The sequence below is a fragment of the Pseudorca crassidens genome, chromosome 16, assembly GCF_039906515.1.
Source record: "Pseudorca crassidens isolate mPseCra1 chromosome 16, mPseCra1.hap1, whole genome shotgun sequence".
Classification (NCBI taxonomy): domain Eukaryota; kingdom Metazoa; phylum Chordata; class Mammalia; order Artiodactyla; family Delphinidae; genus Pseudorca; species Pseudorca crassidens.
Window position 1 is genome coordinate 58,841,160 of NC_090311.1, and position 13,723 is coordinate 58,854,882.

Consider the following 13,723-nt stretch of genomic DNA (forward strand, 5'->3'; position numbering starts at 1 on the left):
AGCCGGCAAGAGCTGGGTCGCCCGCATCCACCCTGCGCTCTTAGGGAGGTCCACACTCACCCGCACCTATGGCCGGAGGGGCGCAGGGCCGGAATAGCGGGGACTAGTGGACACTCTGATGCTCGGGCGGGCTCTAGGGCTCCAGTCTCCGCACTGTGCTGCTAGCGGGCAGTGCTGGCTCTATATTACGACTCGCCCTAGCCCTGGCCCCGCCCCAGCCCGGTATCGCCCCGTCCACTCCCTTCCCTCCCCTTCCCTGAGGACCCGCCGCGACTTGGACCCCGCAGGCTTCCACAACCTAAACTGTGAGAGGCAGCGCTGTCCCCACTGGAGGGGACGAACCAGGTCTGAACTGAGGTATGGAGAGACATCTAAATTCTCCGCCCCCTCCTCCCATTCACCTGGCCTGGGCCCCGCCCCCGTGCAGCACCCCCCCATCCCCCCGATTTGCCAAAAGGAAAGGCGCTAGGGAGACACTCTCCTCCAGCTCTGATGCCTCTTCCCAGATCCCCTAAAGCTCTTCTCCACCCTCGGCCCCCAGCTGCCTAGGACACTGATTCGGACCCTTGGGCTTAGAGGCATAGTCTGCAGGTTGTACAGCTGTGAAGTCTCTTTCTCAATGTGAAAATACACGTCGCTGAAACACACAAAAAAACGTGTTCACAGGGACTGCCTCCAAGTAGTATGCCAGCTCCCCGAAAATCAACACAACCAGTGGATAAGACAAAGCTTAGTTTATTGCTTACTGCGGTAAGGTAGTTTGGTAGTGGCAGGGGAGGGGGTTCGATTTTATTGAGAATTTGCAGTTCGGTATAAGGCAGGTCTTTGAAAGTGAGGGCCTGATAAGGATTGGATAAGAGTCGTGATATGATATTGTAGGATTGTGAGAACAAAGTCTTAGGGCACAAACTGTTGATGCTTTCTATTGAAGTGTTCATAGGTTTTTCAGGAAGTTCCTAAAATGAACTATTCATTTATTTGCCTGGGCCATAGTATTGTCACTTAATAAAGACAATGGAATAGTAAAGCCTTATTAATGTAGAAAGTTCTATTTTCATCTCTGAAGAGAGAAATTTGGGAACTGGAGGACAAGAATGAGACTTAGTTTTCACTGCATAGCCTTTTACACTGTTTAAATTTTTGAAAACACATCCTTGTATCACCCGTTCCAAAAGGATAATTACAGATTTTTAAATGCACGTGTATTTAGTATTCTACTTCATCATAGAGCCTTGTTTCTAATAAGATAAAATATTTGCTCATCAAATAGATTGGCTTCCAGAAAGACAAACCATGTGTAAAGGACTCCACCTATGCTTCCTGCTTGAGGGTGAGCACACACAGTTGTGTACACACGCACAAGTCCATGCACACACACATATCTCTCAGGCAGAGCTGAAGAACTACAGCAGGGACTCTGAAGTTCAGTCACCCCCATCCGTTTCCCCTAGTGTTGGGAGCCAGGGCTTGGGGTCACTTGAATCCACCCTGCAGGACTGTCTCCCTCAATGGAAGGAGAGGAGGTTGAATCCCTGTAACCCACTAAGGGGCCCAAGGCTTGTCCCTCTCCCTGCCTAGGCCTACAGCGTTTTGCTGCCTGGCAAACCTGGACCTTGGGTCTGGGTCCACTTGAGAGGGGCAGGAAGAGAGCAGAGAAAGTGCCAGGAGGGCAGGAAGAAGGAAAGCCTCTTTGCTCTGCCCCAACCAGAGATCTCAGGATGCCAGCCTCTGCCTGGGGAAAGTACAAGTTAACCATCCAGCTTAGGAGGCAGGTGACCCATCATCCTCCGGGGAGAGAGTTTTTCTGTGCCCAGCTCTGAGCTGCCAAGCCTCCCAGGGGATGGACTGAGTTAGAGGTGCTAGAGGCTTTGGAACCAGCCAGGCTACTTCCTGTAGAAGACTGTGATATGTTTTGTTTGGAGTTAGAACACATTATAGAACACATTAATTGTAAATAAACATGATCAAAATGTAAACAGAGTTACAACCTGAGGACTTACCCGGAAACTCTTAGGTTAGTTATCAGGAAATTCCCCGCTGACTTGTGATTCACTGAGCTTCCCCGGCAGCTCTCATGACTCCATATTACTTGGCTGGAGGCTGTCATGCTGATTCTGAGAGCAGGATGACCTCATTTCCTCCCGGACAAAGAGACTTGGAGACCGTTATGCAGCATGACACCCCTCTTCCCCCTCCTTCCTCTTGTGGGTTCTTCACCTGGTTGAACAATCCTAGAGCCTCTGTGAAGAGAGAATATCCTTTCCACTCTGTGATCTTTGGCGCTCTCTGAAATCTGTGTCCGTCTTTTGGTGCACAGTCTGTGCTATCTTTCCATTCTTTTAGGGCAGAGACTACATCTTAAATATCTTTCTCCCCCTCAGCACCTGGTGCATGCCATGTTCACCTAGGTGCTTTATTATGAATGAATCTGTGAACAAGTGAGAAGAGAGCGCTTTGGGGCTCCCTGGAAGTTTCCCTTCTCCTTGTCTTTTTTTTTTTCCTTGCCATAAAAAAATAGTACTGACATCATTTCTGTCTTTTGCTAAAAAGCACCTTGATACAAACCATTCCTCTTTAAACTCACAACCGCCTTACGTAGCTGGGAATGGTTATTTCCATTTCACAGATGAGGAAAATGAGGTGGAGAGAAGATACATAGTTGATAAGTGGCAAAGCCAGCGCTAGAACCCTGGTTTTCTGATCCTTGTTCCTGTGCTCCATACCTCACTGCTTCCAAAGAGAGGGATTCAGAACAGAAGGCTGTGAAGAGAAGGGCCAGATGCTGTAAGATGTTCCAGCTCAGGGGAGCCTTCTTGCTGGCTTTGGAGACCTCCTTCCAGAAACATGCCTAGGACTATGGGCTCTGAGCTCCTGGGAGACCCTGGCTATAATATGAGTTAGTTGCTTGCCTAAGTTCCAGAAACTAACTTGGTGGTCTAGTCTATCTGAAGTTTCTGTCAAGTGTGAGAGAATAAGGAACTGAATACATGTGGTTTCATTCTGTTCCTGAGTCTCAGAGTAAAACCACCAGCCTCCTGCCTCCACATCTCAGTGGTCCAGATCTCCCATGTTAGACGTGGCAACAGAGACTAATGCAGAGGCCCCATTTCCTGGAGCGGCTCATAAAAAAGCAGGCAGATGCCAGGTGTGCCAGGAGGACCAGGATGTCAAACTTGGCCCTGAGACTGTGTCCAGGAAACAGGACCACTGAAGGGCTATTTTCTGACTAGCAGGACCCAAAGGGAAGTTCATGTCGAGTCACAAGATGTTTTCCTGGGTTGCTATACCAAGAATGTTCAGTTTGGTACTGTGTAGAGAGTGCAGTGTCTAGCCACAGGTCAGCCACATCCAAGTCTAATGACCTCAGGCAAGATGCTTAATTCTCTTGGTCTTGGTTCCCCATCTACAAAAAGAGGCAACGCCTGCCCTGCCCCTGCCTCACTTTGCAGATTGAATGAGATCATATTTGTGTGTGAAATCATTCATTCATCCCTTTATTCACTCACCAAGGATTTATCATGGGCCTAACATGTGTCAGGCACAGTTCTAGATGCTAGGGACACACGGATGAACTTTGTAAACTGTAATTCCTACCTTGAGTGCCTGCCTTGCCTTCCTGTCTATGACTGTCCTGGCCCAGAAGTCCAGGCCATTCCTGGGAGTCCATCCCAGGATTCCAGTCAAGTGGGGATGCTGTGTCCTTAACCAACAGTTCCCAGCAACTGACCAGCTGTGTGCACTGCTCACCCCCACATCCCTGACTCCCACTCTCTCCTCCTCTCCAGTTGTTTGTGGCCTGAAGCTCTTCTTTCTCACCTACTCATGGGGGCCACAGACTTCTCTGCAGTCCTGGGAAGGAGGCGGTGAATGCAGGTCATGTAGTTTCCTTGGGTCTGAGGACTCCTTCTCTCTGCATGTTTAATGCTGAGGGAAAGGATACTGTCTCACAGCAGGCACTGCAAGCCACATCTGGGGCCTGTAACATGATAGGGGTGGTGTTGGAGCTGCTAGGCCCCCAGCGGCCTTTGGCAAGAGTAGGGCGGGGGAAGCCACATAATTGCTTCCTTACTCATGGAAAGCAAAGAGTACAGGGGCTGCACCCTGAGGTTATACTCTTTCGTCAGTGAACAGAGGGGCCAAGTTGGACCCTCCAGCTTCAGCCTATGACCCCTACCCTTTCTCATCGTTTCTGCCTCATCATCTCTGGCCCAGTTCCTAGCCCCACCCAAGCCAGTGAGCTCAGACCTCTGCATGAGTAGAGCCTTGGCCAGATTTTCCTTTGTCCCTAATCTAAACCTGGTTACTCCCTAAATCAGGAACTTACTACCTCAAAGAATGTTGGTCGTGGCTTTCCAGACCTTCTGGATTCTGAGGCCCCCACCAGAACCAAAGCTAGGCCCTGGTCCTAGAACTTCTGCTTAGAGCCCAGGCTACCATGCTGGATGGCAATGGCTGCTTAACCAGAAGCCAAAGGGGATACCCAGGAAAAAAGGGCTGGAATGGGAAACCAGAAACTGGTGGTTTTGCTAAAAACTGCCAAAAAGTCAATGATATTAAAGGAAATATGTTCAGCCAGGAGCTCGTATACTCAAAAATATTGTTCAGAAGAAAACCAACATAACATCCACAGCCTGCATGATGTATAATTTCATGGGCTCATGACTCTCCCAAGCTGGATTCTATATGCTTCTCTGCCTTTAACACAAGTGCAAGCACTTCCCTTTCCATTACACAGAGAGGAAAACAGAGGGCTGATGAAGGGAAGTGAATCATCTGCGTTCATTCACTGAAAATGATGAGATTGAGAATTCACTGATTTTAAGGAACCTGGTGACACATTTCCCCCCTCCCCCTCCTATTCTGAATCCTCTCTCCTCCCATCCTGACCACCCTCAATTCCCAGCCTCAGTCTCTTTGTCTTCCTACCCACCTGCAGAAGGTGCTTCTTTTCTCCAAGCAGTGATTGATAACAGTGTGATGAGGCAGCCAAGTCCTGGGGAGAGGTCAGTCTCCTTTTAGAAGGTACTAGAGGATGAAATGTATGGAAGTCTATGAGAAGAGGGAGCAGGGGCATGGCAGGGAGCCCCTTATATAGGTGTGTATGCAGAGTGAAGAGAGGGAATAGTATGTGGATAATCTAACCAGGAGGCTCCTGTTTACTCTGAGAGCAGAGATGGGGGGGAATATGACAGAAACTAAAGAAGAAGTCTCTTCTCTCTAAGGGAATATTATAATCTATCCCTTGTTGAAGATAGATTATAATGGCCAACTTTTATTTGCCTACATTCATTTTATTTTTCAATCTTAACAACAACATTTAAGGAAAGTACTATTAATATCACCATTTTATGGATGAGAAAACTGAGGCTCCCAGAATTTAAGCAGTTTATCCAAGGTCATGCTGTAGGTATATGGTAGGGTTGGGACTCACACGTAGAGTTGGTTGATTCCAGGGGTTGCAGAACTACCTCTGAGGCAATATCACATTCAGTCAGGAAGGTAGGGGTGCTGGTCCTTATACCTAATAGGGAATCTCCCTATTCTAACCCATGGTGCTATCCCAGAGTGTCCCCAGCTGTCCAAGTCATGTCTGGGTTGATTCCTGTCTATTCGCAGCTCAAGCCAGACTTTGATTAAAATGTTCCTCCTTTTGCTTAGTAAAGCCAGCCACAGTTGTATCTGCGGGGTCTTGTCAGAGAAGTGATCACTGGGTTTTCTGCCTGTGCTTATATGTCTGTGTAGATCTCTGGAAACATCAATTGTCAGTTTTCCCTTTTTCAAAGCCGTTATTCAGCCATATTTGTATGACGGGGATACCTAGGGGTTTTCTGTGGGGAAATAACAATAGCATCTCTATATTGAACATGCATTTTATTTAGCAGGCATTTGGTAACCATTCTGTGTGCATTCTCTCATTTAATCCTCAGTGAGGGAGATGTAATATCAACCCCACTTAATGGATAAGGAACTGAAGCCCTCAGAGGTTAAGGATACACAGCCAAGCCAATATCAATGGTGTTGTCCCTTTACCCTTTCCTGAGGAAAAAAAAAAGTTACCCTGTTATGTAGGTGCCCGGGAATCTGTAATAATATTCACTAATGTTATGTTTTCCAACCTTGTCTGATGATAAGAATCACCTGTCTTAAAGGTTTAAAGAATACAGAATCTCAGGTTACTTCCTTCTCTGATTCATTAAGTCTGGAAGGGGGCCCAGGAATCTGATTCTTAATATACGTCCCATAGGATTCTTACCACCAAACAAGTTTGGAGAAAATGTCAGCCAATGCATACCTAGGGAGCATTAGTTTATTTTTTCACCTAGGAATGCCCAACTAAATCACGAATTTTCTATTGACTAGGGTTTCCACTTTAACCCCATCCTTTGAGGTGGGGGCCAGAGGAGAACGCAGAGGTGGGAATGGTTCATGGCAGGAAGGCTGACTTTTGGGTAGAGTTTCGCAGAGATGAATCAAGGAGGGGATGTACACCTGAGAACCTTGTGCCAACCCAGCCACCCTGAGGTGATTTTTCTAAAGAATCTGTTCTCAGAAAGTTAATCTCTTCAGCACCTCTGTACTTGTTCTTTTTTCAGATACTAATGATAGTTTCATTTAAAAGATGCCAAATGGATGGCTAATGGAGGGACTTTTCCATGTAGAAGCTAAAAGAACGTGGGGAATTAGAGTAACCCTCAAAGTCATGGCAGTGGATAAGAAATTGACTCCCCAAGACTTTAGGAAAATTGGGAGAACCTGAGTAAAAATGAGTACAAAGCAGAACTGAGAATACTTGTACTTACTGGTACTTTTCTATCTGTGATATTTCCTCACATTTCCTGTGCTGGCCCAACTTCTGAGCTCTCAGGGTCAGTTTGTTTGTTTTCCCCTAGGCTCTTCTGATTCCACCTGAATAGAACTGGGATTCCAGAGCATTGTCCCTTTGCAGGAGTGTGGGAACTATGCCCATCACCAGTGGACCCAGCAGCTGTGGGATGACCACAGCGTTTGCATTTGTAGTCAGGAAGGAAGTAACAGTGTCATTCTCCCTATGCAGACCCTCTGCTCCATTGCATAGTGTCCTAAAGACTTATTCAGTCTGTATCGTGGCAGTCAGCCTATTCTATTCGTAAAGAAAATTCGACCCCAAGTTCTAAAAATAAAAGAACTGAGCTCAACTCAGACTGTTCATTTCATTAAATGAACTAAAAATTACTTTCAAATACCTAAGGTGTGCCAAGGACTATGCTAGTCTCTGAGGGCACACAGAACAGACATGATCCCCACCCTGAAGAAGTTTAAAATCTTGTAAAGAAGAAAAAATGAATACACATGAAATGATTAAAAAGCCACTAGGTAAGATGGCTACTATAAAAAAAAAGCCAGAAAATAACAAGTGTTGGCAAAGGATATAGAGAAATTAAAACTCTTGTGCACTGCTGGTGGGATTGTAAGATGTTGCAAACCACAATGAAAAATGGTGTGGCAGTTCCTCAAAAAATCAAATCTAGGACTATCAAATAGCCCCTCAATCCCTTGAGGATCCCTTCTGGGTATATATTGAAAAGAACTTAACCAGAGTCTCGAAGAAATATTTGTACACTCATGTCATAGCAGCACTACTCACAATAGCCAAGAAGTGGAAGCAGCCCAAGTGTCCACTGACAGATGAAGAGATAAGCAAAGGTGGTGTATACATTCAATGGAGTATTATTCAGTCTTCATTTTTTATTTTTTTAAAGCATCTCCTTATTTCTTTTTTTTTAAATAAATTTATTTATTTTTGGCTGCGTTGGGTCTTGGTTGCTGCGTGCAGGCTTTTTCTAGTTGCAGCAAGCGGGGGCTACTCTTCATTTCAGTGCGCGGGCTTCTCATTGCAGTGGCTTCTCTTATCGCGGAGCACGGGCTCTAGGCGCGCAGGCTTCAGTAGTTGTGGCGCACAGGTTTGGTTGCTCCACAGCATGTGGGATCTTCCCAGACCAGCAGGTGGATTCTTAACCACTGCGCCACCAGGGAAGCCCTATTCAGTCTTTAAAAGGAAGGAAATCTTGTCACTTGTTGTATAACATCAATGAACCTTGAGGACATTATGCTAATTGAAATAAGCCAGTCACAAAAATCATATATGGATATATATGATTCCACACATATCTATAGATACAGAGGTATCCAAGGTAGTCAAATTTGAAGAGATAAAGAATGGTGGTTACCAGGGGCTGGTGAGAGGGAGAATTGGGGAGCTGTTGTTTAATAGCTATAAAGCTTCAGTATTTTGTTTGTTTTGGTTTGGTTTTTTTTAGATTTAATTTTATTTATGTTTGGCTGTGTTGGTTCTTCATTGCTGCGTGTGGGCTTTCTCTAGTTGTGGCGAGCAGGGGCTACTCTTCGTTGCAATGCACGGGCTTCTAATTGCAGTGGCTTCGCTTGTTGCAGAGCATGGGCTCTAGGGGCGCGGGCTTCAGTAATTGTGGCACGCAGGCTCTAGAGCTCAGGCTCAGTAGTTGTGGTGCACAGGCTTAGTTGCTTCTCAGCATGTGGGGCCCTCCCAGACCAGGGATCGAACCCGTGTCCCCTGCATTGGCAAGTAGATTCTTATCCACTGCACCACCAGGGAAGTTCTGTTTGTTTTTAATTGAAATATAGTGATGTACAATGTTATGTTAGTTTCAGGTATACCACATAGTGATCTAACATTTAAATATCCTATGAAATGATCACCATAATAATCTAGTAACCATCTGTCCACATACAAAGTTATTACAATATTATTGACCATACTCCTTATTCTGTATATTTCAATTCTGTGACTTATTTATTTTATAACAGGAAATTCGAACACCTTAATTCTCTTCACCTATTTCGCTCAACCCCCCCACACCCTTTTCCCCTCTGGCAGCCACCCATTTGTTCTCTGTATCTGTGAGTCTGCTTTCATTTTGTTTTACTTATTTGTTTGTTTTGTTTTTTAGATTCCACATATAAGTTAAATAATTTGGTGTTTCTCTTTCTCTGACTTATTTCACTTAGCATGATACCCTCTAGATCCATCCATGTTATTGCAAATGGCAAGATTTTTTGACTGAGTAATATTTCATTGTATAAGTACACCACGTCTTCTTTATCCATTCATCTATTGATGGACAATTAGGTTGCTTCCATATCTTGGCTATTGCAAATAATGCTGCAATGAACATAAGGGTGCAAATATTTTTTTGAATTAGTGTTTTTGTTTTCTTCAGGTAAATATCCAGAAGTAAAATTCCTGGATTATATAGTAGTTCCAATTTTTATTTATTTATTTTTAAAATTTATTTAATTTATTTATGTTTGTCTGCATTGGGTCTTCATTGCTGCGTGCGGGCTTTCTCTAGTTGCGGCGAGTGGGGGCTACTCTTCTTTCTGGTGCGTGGGCTTCTCATTGCAGTGGCTTCTCCTGCTGTGGAGCATGGGCTGTATAGTACACACTCAGTAGTTGTGGTGCATGGGCTTAGTTGCTCCGCGGCATGTGGGATCTTCCCGGACCAGGGCTCGAACCCGTGTCCCCAGCACTGGCAGGAGGATTCTTAACCACTGCACCACCAGGAAAGCCCAATTTTTATTTTTTTGAGGAACATCATACTCTTTTCCATAATGGCTAACCAGTTTACAGTCCTACAAACAATGCATGAGGGTTCCCTTTTTTCCACATCCTCGCCAACACCTGTTATTTGTTGTCTTCTTGTTAATAGTCATTCTGATGGGTATCAGATGGCATCTCATTGTGGTTTTGATTTTTAGTGATGATTGATGATCACTAAGCATCACTTGATGATTAGTGATGTGCATCTTTTCATGTGTCTGTTGACCACCTGCCTGTCGTCTTTGAAAAAATGTCTATTTAGGTCCTTTGCCCATTTTTTAATCAAACTTTTTTTTTTAATACTGAGTTGTATGAGTTCTTTATATATCTTGGATATTAACTCTTTATCAAATATATCATTTGAAAATATCTCCTCCCATTCAGTAGGCTGATTTTTCATTTTTTTGGATGGTTTCCTTCACTGTACAAAACTTTTTAGTTTGACGTACTCCCATTTGTTATTTTTGCTTTTGTCTTTCTTGTCTGAGGAGACAGATCCAAAAAACTATTGTTAAGACGGATGTTGAAGAGTGTACTGCCTAGGACTTCCCTGGTGGCAGAGTGGTTAAGAATCTGCCTGCCAATTCAGGGGACACGGGTTCGAGCCCTAGTCCGGGAAGATCCCACATGCCGCAGAGCAACTAAGCCTGTGCACCACAATGACTGAGCCTGAGCTCTAGAGCCTGCGAGCCACAACTACTGAGGCCACACCCCACAACTATTGAAGCCCACGTGCCTAGAGCCCGTGCTCCACAACAAGAGAAGCCACTGCAATGAGAAACCCACGCACCATAACGAAAAGTAGCCCCCAGTCGCCGCAACTAGAGAAAGCCCCCACGCAGCAATGAAGACCCAATGCAGACAAACATAAATAAATAAATTTATTTTAAAAAAAAGTGTGCTGCCTATATTTTCCTCTAGAAGTTTTATAGTTTCAAGTCTTGCATTTAAATCTTTAATCCATTTTGAGAATATTTTTGTATATGGTTTTAGAAAATGGTCCAGTTTCATTCTTTTGCACGTAGCTGTCCAATTTTCCCAGCACCATTTATTGAAGTGGCTGTATATTCTTGCCCCCTTTGTTGTAGATTAATTGGCCATATAAGAATAAGTTTATTTCTGGGCTGTCTATTCCATTGATCTATGTGTCTGTTTTTGTGCCAGTGTCATACTATTTGTTTGTTTGTTTGTTTGTTTGTTTTGTGGTACGTGGGCCTCTCACTGTTGTGGCCTCTCCCATTGTGGAGCACAGGCTCCAGACGCGCAGGCTCAGCGGCCATGGCTCACGGGCCTAGCCACTCCGCAGCATGTGGGATCTTCCCGGACTGGGGCACGAACCTGTGTTCCCTGCATCAGCAAGCGGACTCTCAACAACTGTGCCACCAGGGAAGCCCTATACTGTTTTGATTACTGTAGCTTTGTAGTGTAGTTTGAAATCAGGGACTGTGATATCACCAGCTTTGTTCTTCTTTCTTAAGATTGCCTTGGCCAATTGGGGTCTTTGGTGTTTCCATACAAATTTTAGGATTGATTGTTCTAGTTTGGTGAAAAATGTTTTTGGTATTTTGGTAAGGATTGCATTGAATCTGTTGATTGCCTTGGGTAGTATGGACATTTTAACAGTATTAATTCTTCCAGTCAGTGAGCATGGTATATCATTCCATTTGTTTGTGTCATCTTCAATTTCTTTCATCCATGTCTCATGGTTTTCAGAGTACAGGTCTTTCACCTCTTGGTTAGATTTGTTTCTACGTATTTTATTCTTTTTGATGCAATTGCAAATGGCATTGTTTTCTTAATTTATCTTTCTAATAGTTTGTTATTAGTGTCTAGAAGTGCAACAGATTTCTGTATATTAATTTTGTATCCTGCAACTTTACTAAATTCATTTCTTAGTTCTAATAGCTTTTTGGTGGAGTCTTTAGGGTTTTCTATAAATCGCATCATGTCATCTGCAAATAGTGACAGTTTTACTTCTTCATTTCCAATTTGGATGCCTCTTATTTCTTTTTCTTGTCTGACTGCTGTGGCTACGACTTACAATACTATGTTGACTAAAAGTGATGAGAATAAGCATTCTTGTCTTATTCCTTATCTTAGAGGAAATGCTTTCAGCATTTTACCATTGAGTGTGAATGTTGGCTGTGGTTCTGTCATATATGGCCTTTATTATGTTGAGGTATATTCCCTCTATACTAACTTTTTCGAGAGTTTTTATCATGAATGGATGTTGAATTTTGTCAAAAGCTTTTTCTGTATATACTGAGATGTTTATATGATTTTGATTCTTCATTTTGTTAATATGGTGTATCACATTGTTTGATTTATGGATATTGAACCATACTCGCACACCTGGCATAAATCCCAAACGATCATGGGGTATGATCCTTTTAATGTATTGTTGAATTCAGTTTGTTAATATTTTGTTAAGAATTTTTGCATATGTGTTAGTTAGTGATATTGACCTGCAATTTTCTTTTTTGTGTGGTGTCTTTGCCTGGTTTTGGTATCAGGATGATGCTGGTCTCATAGAATGAGTTTAGAACCATGCTTTTCCTTCCAATTTTTTAGAATAGTTTGAGAAAGATGGGTGTTAACTGTTCTGTAAATGTTTGGTAGAATTCACCTGAGAAGCTCTCTGGTCCTGGACTTTTATTTGTTAGGAGTTTTTTGATTACTGATTCAATATTATTACTGGTAATCAGTCTGCTCATATTTTCTATTTCTTCCTGATTCAGTCTTGGGAGATTGTATGTTTCTAGGAATTTATCCATTTCTTCTAGGTTGTCCAATTTTTTGGCATATAATTGTTCATAGTAATCTCTTATGATCCTTTGTATTTCTGGATGTCAATTGTAACTTCTCCTCTTTCATTTCTGATTTTATTTATTTGGGCCCTCTCTGTCTTAGAGCTTTAGTTTTGCAAGATGAAGAGGTTCTGGAGATCTGTTGCACAACAAAGTGAATATACTTAACACTACTGAACTGTACACTTAAAAAGAATTAAGACGGTAAACTCTAGGTTATGTGGTTTTTTTACCACAATTAAAAAAAAAAAACCTGTTAACATTAAACATTCTGAACACTGACCATAAATGCAGTAAAAACTTAGAGAACAAAGGCACTGAAATTAGAGATTTCCTGGACCTGAACAAATCTTAAAAGATGGGTCAGGGCTTCCCTGGAGGTGCAGTGGTTGGGGATCCACCTGCCAATGCAGGGGGCACGGGTTCAAGCCCTGGTCTGGGAGGATCCCACATGCCGCGGAGCAACTAAGCCCGTGTGCCACAACTACTGAGCCCACGTGCCACAACTACTGAGCCCACGTGCCTAGAGCCCGTGCTCCGCAACAAGAGAAGCCACCGCAATGAGAAGCCCGCGCACCTCAAGGAAGAGTAGCCCCCACTCACTGCAACTAGAGGAAAGCCCACACGCAGCAACGAAGACCCAACGCAACCAAAAAAATAAATAAAATTAAATTAAAAAAAAAAAAAGATGGGTCATATTAGGATTGGTAGAGAGCAGGAAAAAAGAAGTTCTAAGCAAGAGTCATGGAAAAAGACAGGAGCTTGAATAAACATGGTACATATTGTGGAGAGTAAACTGTATGTGTTTAACTGTGTGTGTGTGTATACGCATGTGTACATAAGCTGTGAGAAATCTTGCCCAATTGAGGAGCGCTTACATTGAAGAGTAGTGAGAACCAAGTACAGATAGGCAGGGTAAAGTCAGATTATAAAAGGTCTTAAAAGCCAGATAGAAGTCTGTACTTGATACCACAGACTCTAGAAAGGCACTGTAAGTTCTTGAACAAGGATGTATATAAGATTTTTAGTAAAGCTGAAAATTCCCACCAGTCTCAATCAAGATAAATGAAACAAAGAGATTAACTTGGATTTTGTCAGGGCTTGGGCTGGAAGGAATGGGGAAATGATAAACCTGCAGGGTTGGGTGAAGAGTGGGAGTGAGAACTGAAATAAGAGGATACCAGAGGGGAAGTGAGACTACAAGTAAGAAACTTGGACTTGGACTCGTACAGCTGTCTTTGTTCCTATTGGTTAGGAGCTTCTGTTTTTCCAAACTTGGAGAGTCATATGTCTTGCTTTA

General features: G+C 43.5%; 1 protein-coding gene across 9 annotated transcripts in view; it reads right to left on the reverse strand.

The window, feature by feature from the left end:
• Positions 1-2,133, reverse strand: part of PLAU (plasminogen activator, urokinase) — a 35,326-nt gene extending 33,193 nt beyond the window's left edge. For 7 of the 9 annotated variants that reach the window (XR_010935940.1, XR_010935941.1, XM_067710479.1 and 4 more), the window contains exon 1: positions 61-208. The gene's annotated coding sequence lies outside the window, so the exon portion shown is untranslated. Of the gene's footprint in view, positions 1-60; positions 209-2,000 lie in introns of those variants that run through there. The other 2 variants (XM_067710483.1, XM_067710482.1) reach the window with 2 other exon arrangements.
• Between the last annotated feature and the right edge of the window lie 11,590 nt (positions 2,134-13,723).